This window comes from Schistocerca nitens, chromosome 1 (genome assembly GCF_023898315.1).
Source record: "Schistocerca nitens isolate TAMUIC-IGC-003100 chromosome 1, iqSchNite1.1, whole genome shotgun sequence".
Classification (NCBI taxonomy): domain Eukaryota; kingdom Metazoa; phylum Arthropoda; class Insecta; order Orthoptera; family Acrididae; genus Schistocerca; species Schistocerca nitens.
Genome location: NC_064614.1, coordinates 586,298,974 through 586,314,435, shown reverse-complemented (window position 1 = coordinate 586,314,435; position 15,462 = coordinate 586,298,974).

Genomic DNA, 15,462 nt, shown 5'->3' with positions numbered 1-15,462 from the left:
GCACTTCTCTCACACAAAGAAGTTCGTGGAATAATAGTAGTTTAAGTGGTGTACATAATAGAATAGGCAAATATATGAACCTTTCTTCGGGGAACAATAATCGTTGCATTAATAGATTAAGATTGCTAAAGTATTAACACGCTGCGTTGCCTCGCATAAGAATTTACTGCTGCTATCCTTTTTTTTTTTTTTTTTTTGTCTATGTTCGGGATCTCCTCTGTCGTTGCGATAAGAGGCACTACCTTTCCATGAGCAATGTTTTTGTCCTTTCCTATCTGGTGTCCATGTTAAGGGATAAAGATGAGTGACGAGATGTCGCACAAACGGGCGCATACAAGAACGTGCTCTTAGAAGCGTTCTGAGAAGTCGTGATACGCTCCATAGCGGCCACAACCAGTTCGTGAGACGTTCATACCAATGCTTGCAGGCACGCGTCAGTGCACTGCAAGATTGTGGTATATTGCGTGATTTCGAGGATGAACATGTGCAGTATAGTTTTTACAGTGATGCGCCAGCATCGTTGTCTTGCAAGTCGGGGTGAACCTGTGAGCGTTTGACGCCAATGGTGCCCTAGACGATAGAAATGCGGGCATAAAGCCTACCATGCCAATGTGCAGGTTGGCGATTTAGCGTGCTGCTCGTGACTGTCACAGATGAATAACCAAGGAATTATACTTGGAGATTCGTGACATACTCTGTAGCTGGCGTGTGTTGGGCGACTGAATCCGCAACAGGAACCAGTCCTGGCTTGGTCATATTACATTGCCTCTGGAAAGGTGTGCTTTGATCGCGAAGACTGCATAACATAAACAAAAAGGAAGTTGCAACTATAAATTTATTGTCGTGTATAGCCATGGCTAACCCAGTCTCTGGAGTTTCAGTGAGGCGTAGTGAGAACTCGGAGGCCATGTCGTACGGCGCGCACATCACTGTCGTCAATAGCGGCGAGCAGCGAGACATCTCAGCGTAACAGGAATTATGTAAGAGTATTGTATAAGGTAAACAAAAAAATAAATAAATAAATAAATAAAATAAATAAATAAAAGGGAAAGTACGATATACTAGGATAAGTTAAACTGTAGGATTTAACAATAACTAGATTATTATTGTGGGGGTTTTCTACCACAAGCGTGGCGCGCGCCTGTTGAGATGCTATTTTTCAGGTCACCAAACCACAGACCCGAGATGGAGGGACGACGGGCGAGCGAAAGTAGCATAGTTGAATGTTCCTTATAGCACAGTAAAACTTCAGCCTGCGTAATAACATAATTTATTCCGAAGACATAGAATGTAGATCGTTGGCATATGGTAGTTAATTCTTGAGCATGTCTACTGTTGATCTATATAAGTAATAGTAATATTGGTGCGGGCCCGCACATTTAGTTGTTCATCCGTTACATAGCATCAGTTATCACACACCATGTACAATACTGAGATCGGTCTCTACACATATATCAAAATAAATTATTTCCATGTCTAGATTAGATGTTATAATGATAGCTACAGATAAATAACTATAAAAGTAAAATAAGAGTGCCTGAAATGACAGACCATCAATGTGTCATTATGTAAATTTATTATAACATAGAAGGTCATGGGAAAAAGTTAGGCTTCAGATTTTTGTCAGAACTGTGCAGATAACGGGTATCGTGGCAATACAGAGGCCAGCCAGCGCAAAAAACAAGAGGTCTTCGGCTACCTGCTAGAGGACGAGCGTCCGGTCCTGCAAGCTGACAGTCACCGGGCCATGTACCTGAGGGATTATGCGGAGTCCTCGCCGGGCCACAAGCGAAAGTGAGGCTGGCCGTTGACACTGACACGCGACCCACACGCGACAGCCTGCTAGCTCTCCAGACGCGGCAGCCGTTTGGAGGGATTCCCTGCGGCAGACCACGTTGTCGTGAGTACACGAAGAAGATCACATATCGTGTCAGAACCTGCGCCCCATGTGCCTCAGGACAGAAAGGGACGTTATATACTCACCTGTTTGGGTTTTTACAACTCACTAGCATTGGCCGATCTGCATACACAAAGCAGTATCGTGCCACACTAACAAATGTATGGTCTCATTTCTAACTTCTCCTCTCTTTTAGAGAGCAGTTTTAGCAATCGTCACTCCTAGTTCGATACTGTATGGATGACCTCACACACTTGTGGAGTCACTCCACGTGCCATCATCCCTCGTCGAACTGCAATATTGGGAAACGTAAAGTACTGTCCAGCGAGAGAAGAGACCTAGACTAGTGATGTATCCCAACAAATAGACCTCAGAGACAATTAATCGACGTGAGGAGAGCCTATCACTGTGTCTTCCTACCCTATTGCCGTTGCAACAACGTAGCAACAACACCCGACGTTTAGCCCTATGAGATGTCAGTACTGTCGAATTTGTGAAGTGCTTCGAATATTTCTAACAATGTGATTTAGTGCCTCATTCTCAGCACAGTCGTGAACTTTGTGCAATGTGCACGCACAGCTTGATGCCCCATGAACCTTGTTTTTTTTCTTAAATTTCTTTCTCTAGGGTTGTTTTTGTAATGTATGTTATATCTTTTATGTGTTTGTGTTTTACACTGTAATTCTTATTACAAATTACTGTGTTGTTCTCCACACCATGTTTTTTTTTTTTTTGTATTTTGTATTTATTGTTGTGTGTATGCAAACAGTGTGCCTGAAGTCCCCATAAACTGAAGCAGATACCACCACTGTCATTGTGAATGGACCATCAGTTCAGGGAACATTTTGTAAAGGTTATTCTTGCTGCAGGGAGACAGAATGAATCGGAGGTTGTAACTAGATTCTGAAAGCTTACAAAGAGATTGTTAACTTAAATATTATCATGTGTGAGTGAGGTCAGGTTAGTTTCATGATTCAAATTGTTGTAAAATCTTGGGCATTTAATTGCGGAGCACTCCAACTCTGATTGTAAAGAATAAACTGCTCCATATTTGGCTCACATGCCCGGGCCATATTTAGAGCGTGAATGTCTGTGTGAATCGGTGTTTGGAAGGGGCTCCCTGGGTATGGATGTGTGATGTGAGTGTTAGTGTTCCATATTAAGAAGGTGAAGTTGGCTACATCATAAATAATCCTCCCTCTATGAGCTGCATTTTTCAGTTGCAGTGATTTTTTTTTTATAGAGTGCGGCATGTGGAGTCAGTTTTTAAGATTGTTCTTGGGCGATTGACTCACTACCTTGCTCCTAAGTGAGCCAACCGCTCACCAATTACAATCTAAAATGGCGTAGGAGCAATGAGAGGTGGCATGAGCCCCCTCTCATATTTCTATCTTACGATTCTCCTCTCGAATTGCATGCGGTGGGAAGTTGCTATTCCTTCACACACGGACTTCCCACGCAGCGTCTCTCGTCACCCGGGTGGTCCGGTGACAGGCGGGTTAAGCCGACGTGTGTGAGGCAGTCGAGTGAATGCTTTGCAGACGCCGACATTGTCAAGAGACACGCCCGCTGGGGTGTGAAGTAGCGGCTGGGCTAGAGGTTCCGTTACTTCGGAGAAACTTAGCGAAAACACTTTCTGGCGGGCTACCAGCGACGCGTGGGAATGACTTGTGTACCCAGGCAGTTGTGGCGGGAAAATTCCCGCACTTTCTGCAAAATAGTAACGGTGATTGGTTTGCTCAGGGCATAGCGCCGTGACGTAGCAAAATCAGCACAGAAATTGGCGCCAAGAATCTCCATTGGTGGAATGGTGGTGCTCCAGCAATGGAGTGGAATTTCCGCCGGTTTTCGAGTTGCTGATTGGAACGTTTAACCACGGCCACTGTCGTGGGGGCGGGAATGTTCTGTGTTCGGCCTGTACGGGTGCTCTTGTGGGGAGTCGGCAGTCGCCTTTCGGTTGAGGACGTCGAAGCAACCAGCCCTCGCCTGCGGGACGCCAGATCGTGTTTCGGGCAGTTAAGAAGACAGTTTGGTAATGTATGTCCGTAGCACCGGCAGATAGGGATTTTCCTAGGTGATAATCAGAGCTCAGCAGAGCGCGCCTGTTCGTCTTTTTCTAACTTTGTTCTGTCTTGAGTAGCAGCAATTACTGTTGGGTTAGCTGTGTGTCTCTCTTGAGATTTGAGTGGCAAGGAATTGGCTCCACATACCACTTCGTCTTCAACCTCACGATCTAGTTTAGGGACAACTTCACCTTTACAGTGTTTGTATGTGTGTCCAATTTGAGTCAATTTGATGTATTACAAATTAGAATTCATGTGATTTTGTTTATTATTTTGTGTTTAGTCTTAATAAATCATATTGTTATTTTGGACAGAACTTTCATTCTGTTAATCGGTAGAGCAACCCATCATTTCTCACTATGTTTATGAAACCTTCCTTTATTTAACTTATTTATCAAATTAAATTATTGCAGGTGCCAAACTCTTTTCTACTCCACTTCCAGGGTTGATTACAGTCAGTTCGCGTATATTTTTTAATCCTTGTGCAACAGCAAAAGTCGGAGTTAGAAAAGGGGGGGCTTAGAGCATCATTTACATATGTAGATGCTAGAATTTAGTGTTAAATACACTGCTAGCCCCGGCACCTCGCAAGGTGTCCGGATACTTCCTACTACATAGTGTATTCCTGACTCACTTCTCTGAGTCAGGTGAAAATTATTTCTTTCCCTTCCTGGTTCATGGGCTCGGAAACATGGCTCTCGACGGCACTTGCGATAACCTGTTGCAAATATCCCAGGACGCTAGCCGCTCTGGGTAAGGTAGTGGCTGGCTCGTCATCAGTGGTGTCAACAACGCGGAGGCTCGCCCGTACAGTGTCACAATAACATAGTTTCAGTAATTTTGAAATCTGTTCAAAAATATGGTTCAAATGGCTCTGAGCACTATGGGACTTAACTGCTGTGGTCATCAGTCCCCTAGAACTTAGAACTACTTAAACCTAACTAACCTAAGGACATCACACACATCCATGCCCGAGGCAGGATTCGAACCTGCGACCGTAGCAGTCGCTCGGTTCCGGAATGAGCGCCTAGAACCGCTAGACCACCGCGGCCGGCTTGAAATCTCTGTTGGCATAGGAGAATGCATACTGGTTCCACGATAAGCGATGCCTGATTTATGTCTTCTCTATCAGTCCTAAGTCCACCCGTAATTTCCTGAAACGCAGGCGATGACTTCGGAAAGTATTAGTGATAAACAGGGCAATTATGCTAATTTGTTGCTCCACAATCAAAGAAATGGGAACAGTACAACTTGCTTTTTAGGTACCGAAACGGAACAAAGAGAGTGAAAAAACAACGGGCATAATTAAAAGCCTTTTCAGAGCAAACACTGACAAAGTCTTTCGCTCGATAAGGCTCGTGAATAAAATCTTGTAACACAATCTTACACGTTACCTGACAGGAATTCAACTTCCATTTTCCGGTGAAACACGCTCCTGATATGTACTGTTGAGTTTACTTAATGTGGTCGTCTGTGAATCCGAGAAAATAAATATGAATGATCTAACAACAAGTACCCAAGTTACTCTGTGCATTTCCACTGGAACGAGAACGGAGACAATACGGTCAGGAACGTTTATGAGGAGTGTGCGGTAATTCAGAGAGCATTTCCACCACACGATTTTACGTGACACATTAGAAGAATGCTTGCGTGGCGGTGGGAGAATGCTGGAGTAACGAATCAACAATCTACCCCAGTTGAAACCCACCACTCAGCAATCACAACCATGATTCCGAACACTCAAACGGTTAAAAGTGGAGCTAAAAAATTAAGAAACGGGCAACGCCCGATCAAATACAGCCATCTCCTCCAGGGAGCAGATGCTCCGGTTTCTGGTGTTTGAGATGTGCCGACAACAGTGCGCCACATCTTGACTGATTGTGTTCTGTATTCAGGAAAACAAAACATTTGTCTGTTTAGTGAGTTATCGTCTACATCAGCGAATAATAATTGGAATGTGCAAAAATTTTCCAGTTTTGTGCGTGTTACAGACTCTCACAGCGCGGCTATAAAGCTTTGAGCATGAGTTGATGTTTACGGCTCCAGCTGTTTCACCTAGCACACTTCCTCGTAGATGTCACCTGGTTTTTACTCGTGTAACACGAGAGACTCAGTTAGATCCAAGTAACAGACACTAATTGTACAATGCCTGGCTACTTGTAAACGTTTGCTTCCTCCGTCAATTGTTTGCGAAGTGAACGAGCTTGGTAACGCTATGAATGTTTCCTCGCTCTTATATTCTGGCGAATGTTCTGACTAGTTCTGTGGCGATGGTTCAGACTTCTCCAACAATGGACGCTGATTCGAACGGAAATAAAATAGCTGGATTGTTTCAATGCAGAATCGGAGTGAGATTCCGTTACTCGCCAGCTCCGTTGCCTCGGTGGTGTTTGGAAGGGACTTCTTTGGGCACCAAACACAATGTTGCAGTTTCCGTCCAGTCTTTGCCTTTCGTGTAGTAGTACTCCCACAGTCCAGCCTGTGAAAATTATGCACTGATAACTTTTCTTGCGCGTAGCAGACAGGTGGCGTGTTTTCCGACTCCTCGTCGTAGTATCACCTCGTTGTCTGCTCAAAAAATGGTTAAAACGGCTTAACATCTGAGGTCATTAGTCCCCTAGACTTAGAACTTCTTAAACCTAACTAACCTAAGGACATCACACACATCCATGCCCGAGGCAGGATTCGAACCTGCGACCGTAGCAGCAGTGGGTTACGGACTGAAACGCCTAGAACCGCTCGGCCACAGCGGCCGGCTCGTCGTCTGCTAGCTCCACTTCAGTTGTACCACTTAACCGACTGTACAGGCGCTGCTTCTCAATGTACAAACAGTTAGGTACAACTAGAAAAATATTTTATTGTGTCTCAGACCAGCGGATTAATTCACTCTGTCAATGATGTGCCAACCATGTCTGTCAGAATTTCTTTTGACGTGAAGACGTTTATTCGCTCGTTTCCCAAATTTTCTTGTGATGAAATGCTGTTAGATTTGAGTCACTAATAATTACGAGACTAATAACGCATGAACAGTGGCTGAGCCCGTAACGGATACGCCATGTCTGTACGTTTTTGTCGCGCGGTTGTTGTTTTGCCTGTGACATCATCGTACCAGTGTAAGGGCGTATGCAGGATTCATACGAATTATCTTTGTGTAAGGTTATAAACTGGTGTAGCGTGGAAACGCGTTCATGACATTGATTCGGGTGTTATTGTGAAGCACTCGCGGGGCACTACTAGGACCCAAAGTGAGATAACAAAACCGAAATATAAGTGAAAATCGGTATTAAATTTAAAATTACAAAATCAGGAATTACGTTTTCTCATATGACTCGAGATACGCTCGGAATTATAGAAAATGCTAGGCACAGGAAAGCTCGCGTCGAAAAGCATCCAACAATCCTAAAAAGTCCAGTGCTGAGTGAAAGCGAGAGATGCGGCAGCGTCGAAAAGGAAATGAAAAATGGTGCAAAGCGATTACGTAGCTGGACTATCGGGCACACAGCAACCAGCGACAGTCCAAACCTCTACAGATTATGTGCATCGTTGGAAGGCAATACTCTGTGTGACCATTGCATTTCAGAGACTGATTGTTAAATTATGTATTGATATGAAAATTTCTTATGATTTTATCTCGACGTTTTCACCAAAAGTCTATGGCACGGACACAAGCTGCGGGCACAGCAGTCTTTTGTACACTTTCACTTGTTTTACGCTTTCCTTTTGTAGGAGCTTTAAACAGGACCGCACGTGTTATTGCATGCATGTCTCTCATAGGAAACATTATTTAATCATACGTGTGTGATAGCAAGTACCGTATGGGCACTAATAACCCCTGTAAACTGAAATCAATCCACAATCGTACAGTGGGATGATATAATTTGGCTGTCGCCTGTGGCCCAGCCACCAACCAAATAGCGCTGTACCGCGGGTTGCCGCCCTTCCGGTGCGCTAGCAGCCCATCCGCGGGAGATTACACCTCATTGGCCCCCACAGTAGCAAGTGGTGCTACGTTCGCTGTCTACAATGCTGCTGTCGACTGTTCTATCTCGTTTCCGAGATTCATATGCCATTACCACACTTTCTCGGTATTTTTCCGCTGGGCGGCTTTGTAGGACGCTGGCCGGTCACTCTACAGCAGGTCGTCATTGGGAGTTAATAGTTCAGAGTTCGCTGGGCTTAATGCCAAACATGCAAACAGTCCGTCAGTCAGAGTTCCATTCGACGAGCTCACACGATACTCTGGGTTTTAGGCCAGTCATTCGGAGACCACTGCCTCGCGAACTGTGTTCAGATCGCCGAGTAGGACTGACCAGTATACTTTACTCGGTGACCACAACTGGCATAAAAATGGCTCGTGCATTCAAAAAAACTGTTATTGTGTATTGTGTCATTCTCATATCAGATCTAGACGATTTTTAATAGGGTTATTCTCAAGCTGCTTTATGTTGTTTGATGTGTTGCGTTAATAAAGTTCCATTCTTCTTTGGTTACCTGGGCCATTCATAAGTAATGTGAAACATCCACAGCAGAATTTATCATCATACATCACTGATCTCTCCCTTCACTTGAGGCTGAGAAGCCGGTTTCAGGTCCCTAGGATTGAGATTACGAAAAATTCGAATCTTGTGTCACAACTGATTGTGCGTAGCGTAACATATAGGTTGCCCAAAAAAATACTGACCCAAAATTTTTTGTAAGACTCACGTGGAACTGACGCTTGTTAATAAACACAAGAGCTGCCCAACACTGAAAATGTTGGTCACCGTGACTTCGAAACACTAATCATTTTATGCATGCTCATCTCCCACGTGCTGTTGTGCCTGAATTAAATTGTGGAGACGAACTTTCACGTGTTGAGTCCTGCTGCCGGTTTCTGCATGAAATGGAATCAGGACTTTTGGACCTTCAGTTTTTTTTATTTCTTCCGATAATAGATTATAGCTATCTCATGTAATTTCTTTATCTACTTATCTGCTAAATATGGCATCTGTGTCACCACATTCTTTGATTCAACCTCTATGTAAATGTTTGAACGTTTTCCCTATTAATTTACATCGCTATAATTAACGTATGCATATAATTTTAGAAACCTTGTTCAGTAAAAATAATGAAATGTTGAAATAGCATTTGTAGAACTGGTTCATTCATAATGAACGTTGGTTTTTACTGATGTAAAACCTGGAAGCAAGCCTTTCCACAACGAAACCCGCATTGCGGGAATTGGAAAGGTGGTTTTTCGTTTAAAACCACAAGCAATCTTTGTGGCACAATCAGTCGCTGGCTAGCATGCAAACTGTCCACATCTCGTACGTAGAAGGAGACGAGAAAAGCAGCGAGATGAGTAATAATGCCTCTGATGTGGAAGAGTACTGGCTAATTATTCATTTATTGGTTGGCTTTGAATCGCAATAACCCGGCGCCAAGAAGACAGCTGTCAGAGCTTTATACGTCAAGAGCCACTAGTACGTTTGCCACCGGACATGGCCGCCACCTACAACTCAAGTAAACGTTTAGCATTGTAATTGTTTGCATGGACCAGATTTTTGCCTTATATCTTCGAGAACATTGAATCACTCCTGAGTCATTTTACCCAGACGGGGTCCTTTCCCTAGTGATGCGATGTATCCGAGTGCCTTGTTTGATAGAATTTCAGCGTAATTCTTGTTTCAGCTGTGTTCATTAACTTTCGTGGAGAAGTAAATTCCTTAAGCGTTCAGTTTTGAAATGCTCCATGTAAAATTTCAAAGGTGAACAGTTATAGTTTTGCAGCAGCGTAGATCCAAAGAAAAGATCTAATTAGTTGACTTAAAAGACATTCTTACTAAAATCTCTGTTGTGTTAAAAGTAACTGCAGTTTAAGGACCAACTGAAATGAATGCCTGCTTCATAGGTTAATAAAAGTGGTTATTAATCGTTTATTTGTGTTTGAAAGTGTTTTCATATTGTGTCTCACCAGAAGTGTTCTGTCCTGATCTCAGTCAACTGATGGTTCAAATGGCTCTGAGCACTATTGGACTTAACATCTTAGGTCATCAGTCCCCTAGAACTTAGAACGACTTAAACCTAACTAACCTAAGGACATCACACACATCCATGCCCAAGGCAGGATTCGAACCTGCGGCCGTAGCAGTCCCGCGGTTCCGGACTGCAGCGCCTAGAACCGCAAGACCACCGCGGCCGGCCAGTCAACTGATAGAATAGTTTCTGGATCCCCATGCTAAATGTAGGTCAGTATTAGAATCATTGTCTTAGTGAAAGTACTTATGAAGCGCTTCTATCATTTTAAGTGGTTTTTGTTATTTAAAGATTAACTGGCTAAAACTGTTCAAACTATAGCAGATTCACGGACCCAACGTTTCACATGTGCTCTACTTAATATTTGTTAGATGGTGGTACTGTTTTTTGTCCTATCTGCAAGACAAATTTGTGTACCATGTAAAGTCACATACAGTATTTAATTTTCCTAATGAACGGTATTATCACTTGGTAACACCTTGCCTAATTAGCTGGCGACCGTTACCTTTTAAGTAAATTACAGTTTACTTTAAAACAGCCATAACCTTGGTTGGAATACGCAGCTTCAATACTGCCCCCTGTCAAGACGTAATCTCTTGGATAACGGAACTTACACCTGTACCTTAACCATCAGTACACAATCATAGTCACTTTCATATTTCTTTCGTAGGAGTTACATTATCACCTAACTACTCAGGTAGCAGTGGCTGGCAGCGTTATAAGGTCTGATTCAGCGTGTCAAAGTATTTGAACACACAGAACATACGCCACTATGCACCAGAAAGTACCTATCAGTACTCCGAAGAGGCATATATAAAATCAAGATCTATGTCTGGTACGCAAAGCCTGGCGTCCGCACCGTAACATGATTCTTTCACCATATTGTTCATGCTAACCGGTATCTCCAGAAATTGTTTAATCCGTATGTAAATCAGCTAATGGAAGATGGGCGGCTGTGTGGATGTTTTCAGCAAGACGGAGCAACATCACACACCGCCTTGACAACGTTGTCACTACTGAACGGGTAGAGGACAATCAACAGAGGCAGAGCAGTGTCCTGGCCATCTCGATCACCTGGTCCCTCTGTGATTTTTACCTGTGGGTCAACGGGAATGTCAGGCGTACTCAAACAGCCCTCCCACTCTGGAAGCGCTACAGCAGAACACTAACGATATTGCTGCTACTTCTCAGCCAGAACTACCACGCATGTCTCACAGTTTTATAAATCGAGAACATTGCTGCATCGACGTCGACAGTGGCCGTTTCCGGCATCTTTTGTGGTGATAGAATTCTCTCGAGCATCTAGCCGCGTCAAGCGGTTTAAAATCCACTAGCTTTCGGCCGAACACTCCTCGACCGTTGTCAAGCGGCGAGTGTCTTTTGGATGCTGCTGTCGTTCTTATGTAGCCGTACTGCCTTCTGTGACGTCGCTGGTGCTCGTGCGGGGGCCATGGATATAAACGGGCCCCGCAACGAACGTGTGACATCGCAATAGTAGGCTAGTCCGCCGCACTTCGTGAACGCTTGGCTCGGTGGAGGTCCAACGGGAAACGAATATTTAATTGAAAATGTACCCGCCAAAGGGTTTCGTGGACCTCGTGCTCGCTCCATCGCCATATGAGGTAATGTTTTCATTGCGTGCCCGCCACGACCGCTTCGACCTCCCGATGACCGAATCCCTAGCTGTGCTTAGCTGTCCTCCGCCACCTTCATCGAGCGTGTTTCCACAATTTGTTATCTCTATCGTTTTTCTAATTACACTATCCGGGAGAATAATAATCCATGTGATAATGGCATCTCGTCGAATGCAACACAATATCCGTTTTCCAGAGCATGCTCCAATACCGCCGACTTCTCAGGGTAACGAAGGTGAAAACATCTATCGTGTTCCACACAGCCCTGTTCAATAGCACGAACAGTCTGTCCGACCTAAAACTGTCCACACCCACACAGTATTTTATATACCGCTGACGTTCTGAAGCATACATCGTCTTTCACAAGCCTCATGAGTTGTCGAATTTTTGCCGGAGTCCTGAAGATCGAATCGGTGTTAAGCTTCTTTAGGAGCCGGCTAGTCTTTCGCGTTACTGAGCCTCTTTGCGGCGAAAAAACAAGCTTATCCGCGAACTCCTCAGGGTCCTTCTGCTTCCGTGTTTTCGGAAAGATGGCTTGCGAAAACTGGCAGTCGCCGTAGCCGTTTTCCTTGATTACTTTCCGGAAGTGGCTCAGTTCATTCGGGAGGAACATTACCTTATACGGCGCTGAAGCGAGCACCAGTGAATCACAGAAGACAGCGCGGCAGTATAAGGACGGTAACAGTAATCGAAAAACAGTCATCACTTGACAGTGGCAGAGGAGCACTCGGCCGAAAGCTCGTTGATTTCTGAAGCGGCAGGAAATTAGAGAGAATTTTAACAGTACGTATCGGCCCGAAACCATGCATTCGTGTATCTTCTGTGATGTTGACTAGCAAGGGTCAATAGAAGCTTCAGTCTGATTGTACATTACTGGCCATTAAAATTGCTACACCACGAAGATGACGTGCTATAGACGCGAGATTTAACTGACAGGAAGAAGATGCTGTGATATGCAAATGATTAGCTTTTCAGAGCATTCACACAAGGTTGGCGCCGGTGGCGACACCTACAACGTGCTGACATGAGGAAAATGTCCAACCGATTTCTCATACACAAACAGCAGTTGACCGGCGTTGCCTGGTGAAACGTTGTTGTGAGGAGGAGAAATGTGTATCATCACAGTTCCGACTTTGATAAAGGTCGGATTGTAGCATATCGCGATTGCGGTTTATCGTATCGCGACATTGCTGCTCGCGTTGGTCGAGATCCAATGACTGTTAGCAGCATATGGAATCGGTGGGTTGAGGAGGGTAATACGGAACGCCGTGCTGGATCCCAACGGCCTCGTGTCACCAGCAGTCCAGATGGCAGGCATATTATCCGCATGGCTGTAACGGATCGTGCACAGCCACGTCTCGATCCCTGAGTCAACAGATGGGGACGTTTGCAAAACAATAACCAACTCTACGAACAGTTCGACGACGTTTGGAGCAGCATGGACTATCAGCTCGGAGACCACGGCTGCGGTTACCCTTGACGCTGCATCACAGACAGGAGCGCCTGCGATGGTGTACTCAACGACGAACCTGGGTGCACGAATGGTAAAACGTCATTCTTTTTTCGAATGAATCCAGGTTCTGTTTACAGCATGATGATGTTCGCATCCGTGTTTGGCGACATCGCGGTGAACTCACATTGGAAGCGTGTATTCGTCATCGCCATACTGGCGTATCACCCGGCGTGATGGTATGGAGTACCATTGGTTACACGTCTCGATCACCTCTTGTTCGCAATGACGGCACTTTGAACAGCGGACGTTACATTTCAGATGTGTTACGACCCGTGGCTCTACCCTTCATTCGATCCCTGCGAAACCCTACATTCCAGCAGGATAATGCACGACTGCATGTTGCAGGTCCTGTAGGGGCCTTTCCGCATACAGAAAATGTTCGACTGCTGCCGTGGCCAGCACATTCTCCATATCTCTCACCAACTGAAAACGTCTGGTCAATGGTGGCCGAGCAACTGGCTCGTCGCAATACGCCAGTCACTACTCGTGATGAGCTGTGGTATCGTGTTGAAGCTGCATGGCCAACTGTACCTGTACACGCCATCCGAGTTCTGTTTGACTCAATGCCCAGGCGTGTCAAGGTCGTTATTACGGCCAGAGGTGGTTGTTCTGGGTGCTGATTTCTCAGGATCTATGCACCCAAATTGCGTGAAAATGTAATCACATGTCAGTTCTAGTATAATATATTTGTCCAATGAAAACCCGTTTATCACCTGCATTTCTTCTTGGTGTAGCAATATTAATGGCCAGTAGTGTATTTTCCGGGACAGTGCTATTTTGCACAACCTGTACTCGTTTACGGCAACGGAAACTGGGTGATGGGCGGGCAGACGTCTCTTTTGCGGTGTTGGATGTGACTGTGTGGCGGTGCAGGGCGTGTCGTGACGGCAGCTGGCGCTTCCTCAGCACTGTGTGCTGTGTTCTGTGTGCTGTGTGCTGCCGTGTCGCGATCCCCGCGGCTGCCGGCTGCGAGTCACGTTGCGACAAGCCCCACGGCCCCGCCCCCGTCCCCGCCCACGCCCAGAGGCTGTGATTGTTCGCCACCACAACACACACGTCGGCTCCGCTCGCAGGCACAGCAAACGCCTCGCCAATCCCGCGCCTCGCCTCCGTGTCGTCGGCACGTCTCCCGTCGCTACTGTGCGCCCCGTATCCTCCTACCTCTCTCTGGAGTCTCCACATATACATTGAAGCTCCAAAGAAACTGGTATAGGCATACGTATTCAAATACAAAGATATGTAAAGACGCAGAATACGCCACCGCGGTCGGCAACGCCTGTATAAGACAACAAGCGTCTGACGCAGTTGTTAGATCGGTTACTGCTGCTACAAAGGCACGTTATCAAGATTTTAAGTGCGTTTCAACGTGTTGCTATAGTCGGCGCACGAGAGATGGGACACAGCATCTGCGGAGTAGGAGTGAAGTGGGAATTTTCCCGTACGACCATTTCACGAGTGTACCGTGAATATTAGGAATCCGCTAAAACATTAAATCTCCGACATCGTGGCGGCCGGGAAAAATCCTGCAATAACGGGATCAGTGACGACTGGAGACAATCGTTTAATGTGACAGAAGTGCAACCCTTCGCAAATTGCTGCCGATTTCAATTCTGGGCCATCAGCAAGTGCGAACCATTCAACGAAATGTCATCAGTATGGGCTTTCGGAGCCGAAGACCTACTCGTGTACACTTGATGACTGCACGACACAAAGCTTTACATTTCGCCTGGGCCCGTCTACACCGGCATTGGACTGTTGATGAGAGGAAACATGTTGCCTGGTCTCACGAGTCTCATTTCAAATTTTATGGACGTGTACGGGTATGGAGACAACCTCATGAATCCATAGACCCTGCATGTCAGCAGGGGACTGTTCAGGCTGGTGGGTGATCTGTAACGGTGCGGGGCGTGTGCAGTTTGAGTGATATGGGACTCCTGATACGTCTACATACGACTCTGACAGTTGACAAGTACGTAAGCATCCTGCCTGATCACCTGCATCCATTCGTGTCCATTGTGCATTCCGACGGACTTGGGCAATTCCAACAGGACAATGAGACGCCGCACACGTCCTTAATTGCTGCAGAGTGGCTCCAGAAACGCTCTTCTGAGTTTAAACACTTCCGCTGGCCACCAAACTGCCCACATATGAACATTATTGAGCATATCTGGGATGCCTTGCAACATGCTGTTCAAAAGAGATCTCCACCTCCTCGTACTCTTACGGATTTATGGAAAGCCATGTAGGATTCATGGTGTCAGTTCCCTCTAGCACTATTTCAGACATTAGTCGACTCCATGCCACGTCGTGTTACGGCACTTCGGCGTACTCGCGTGGGCC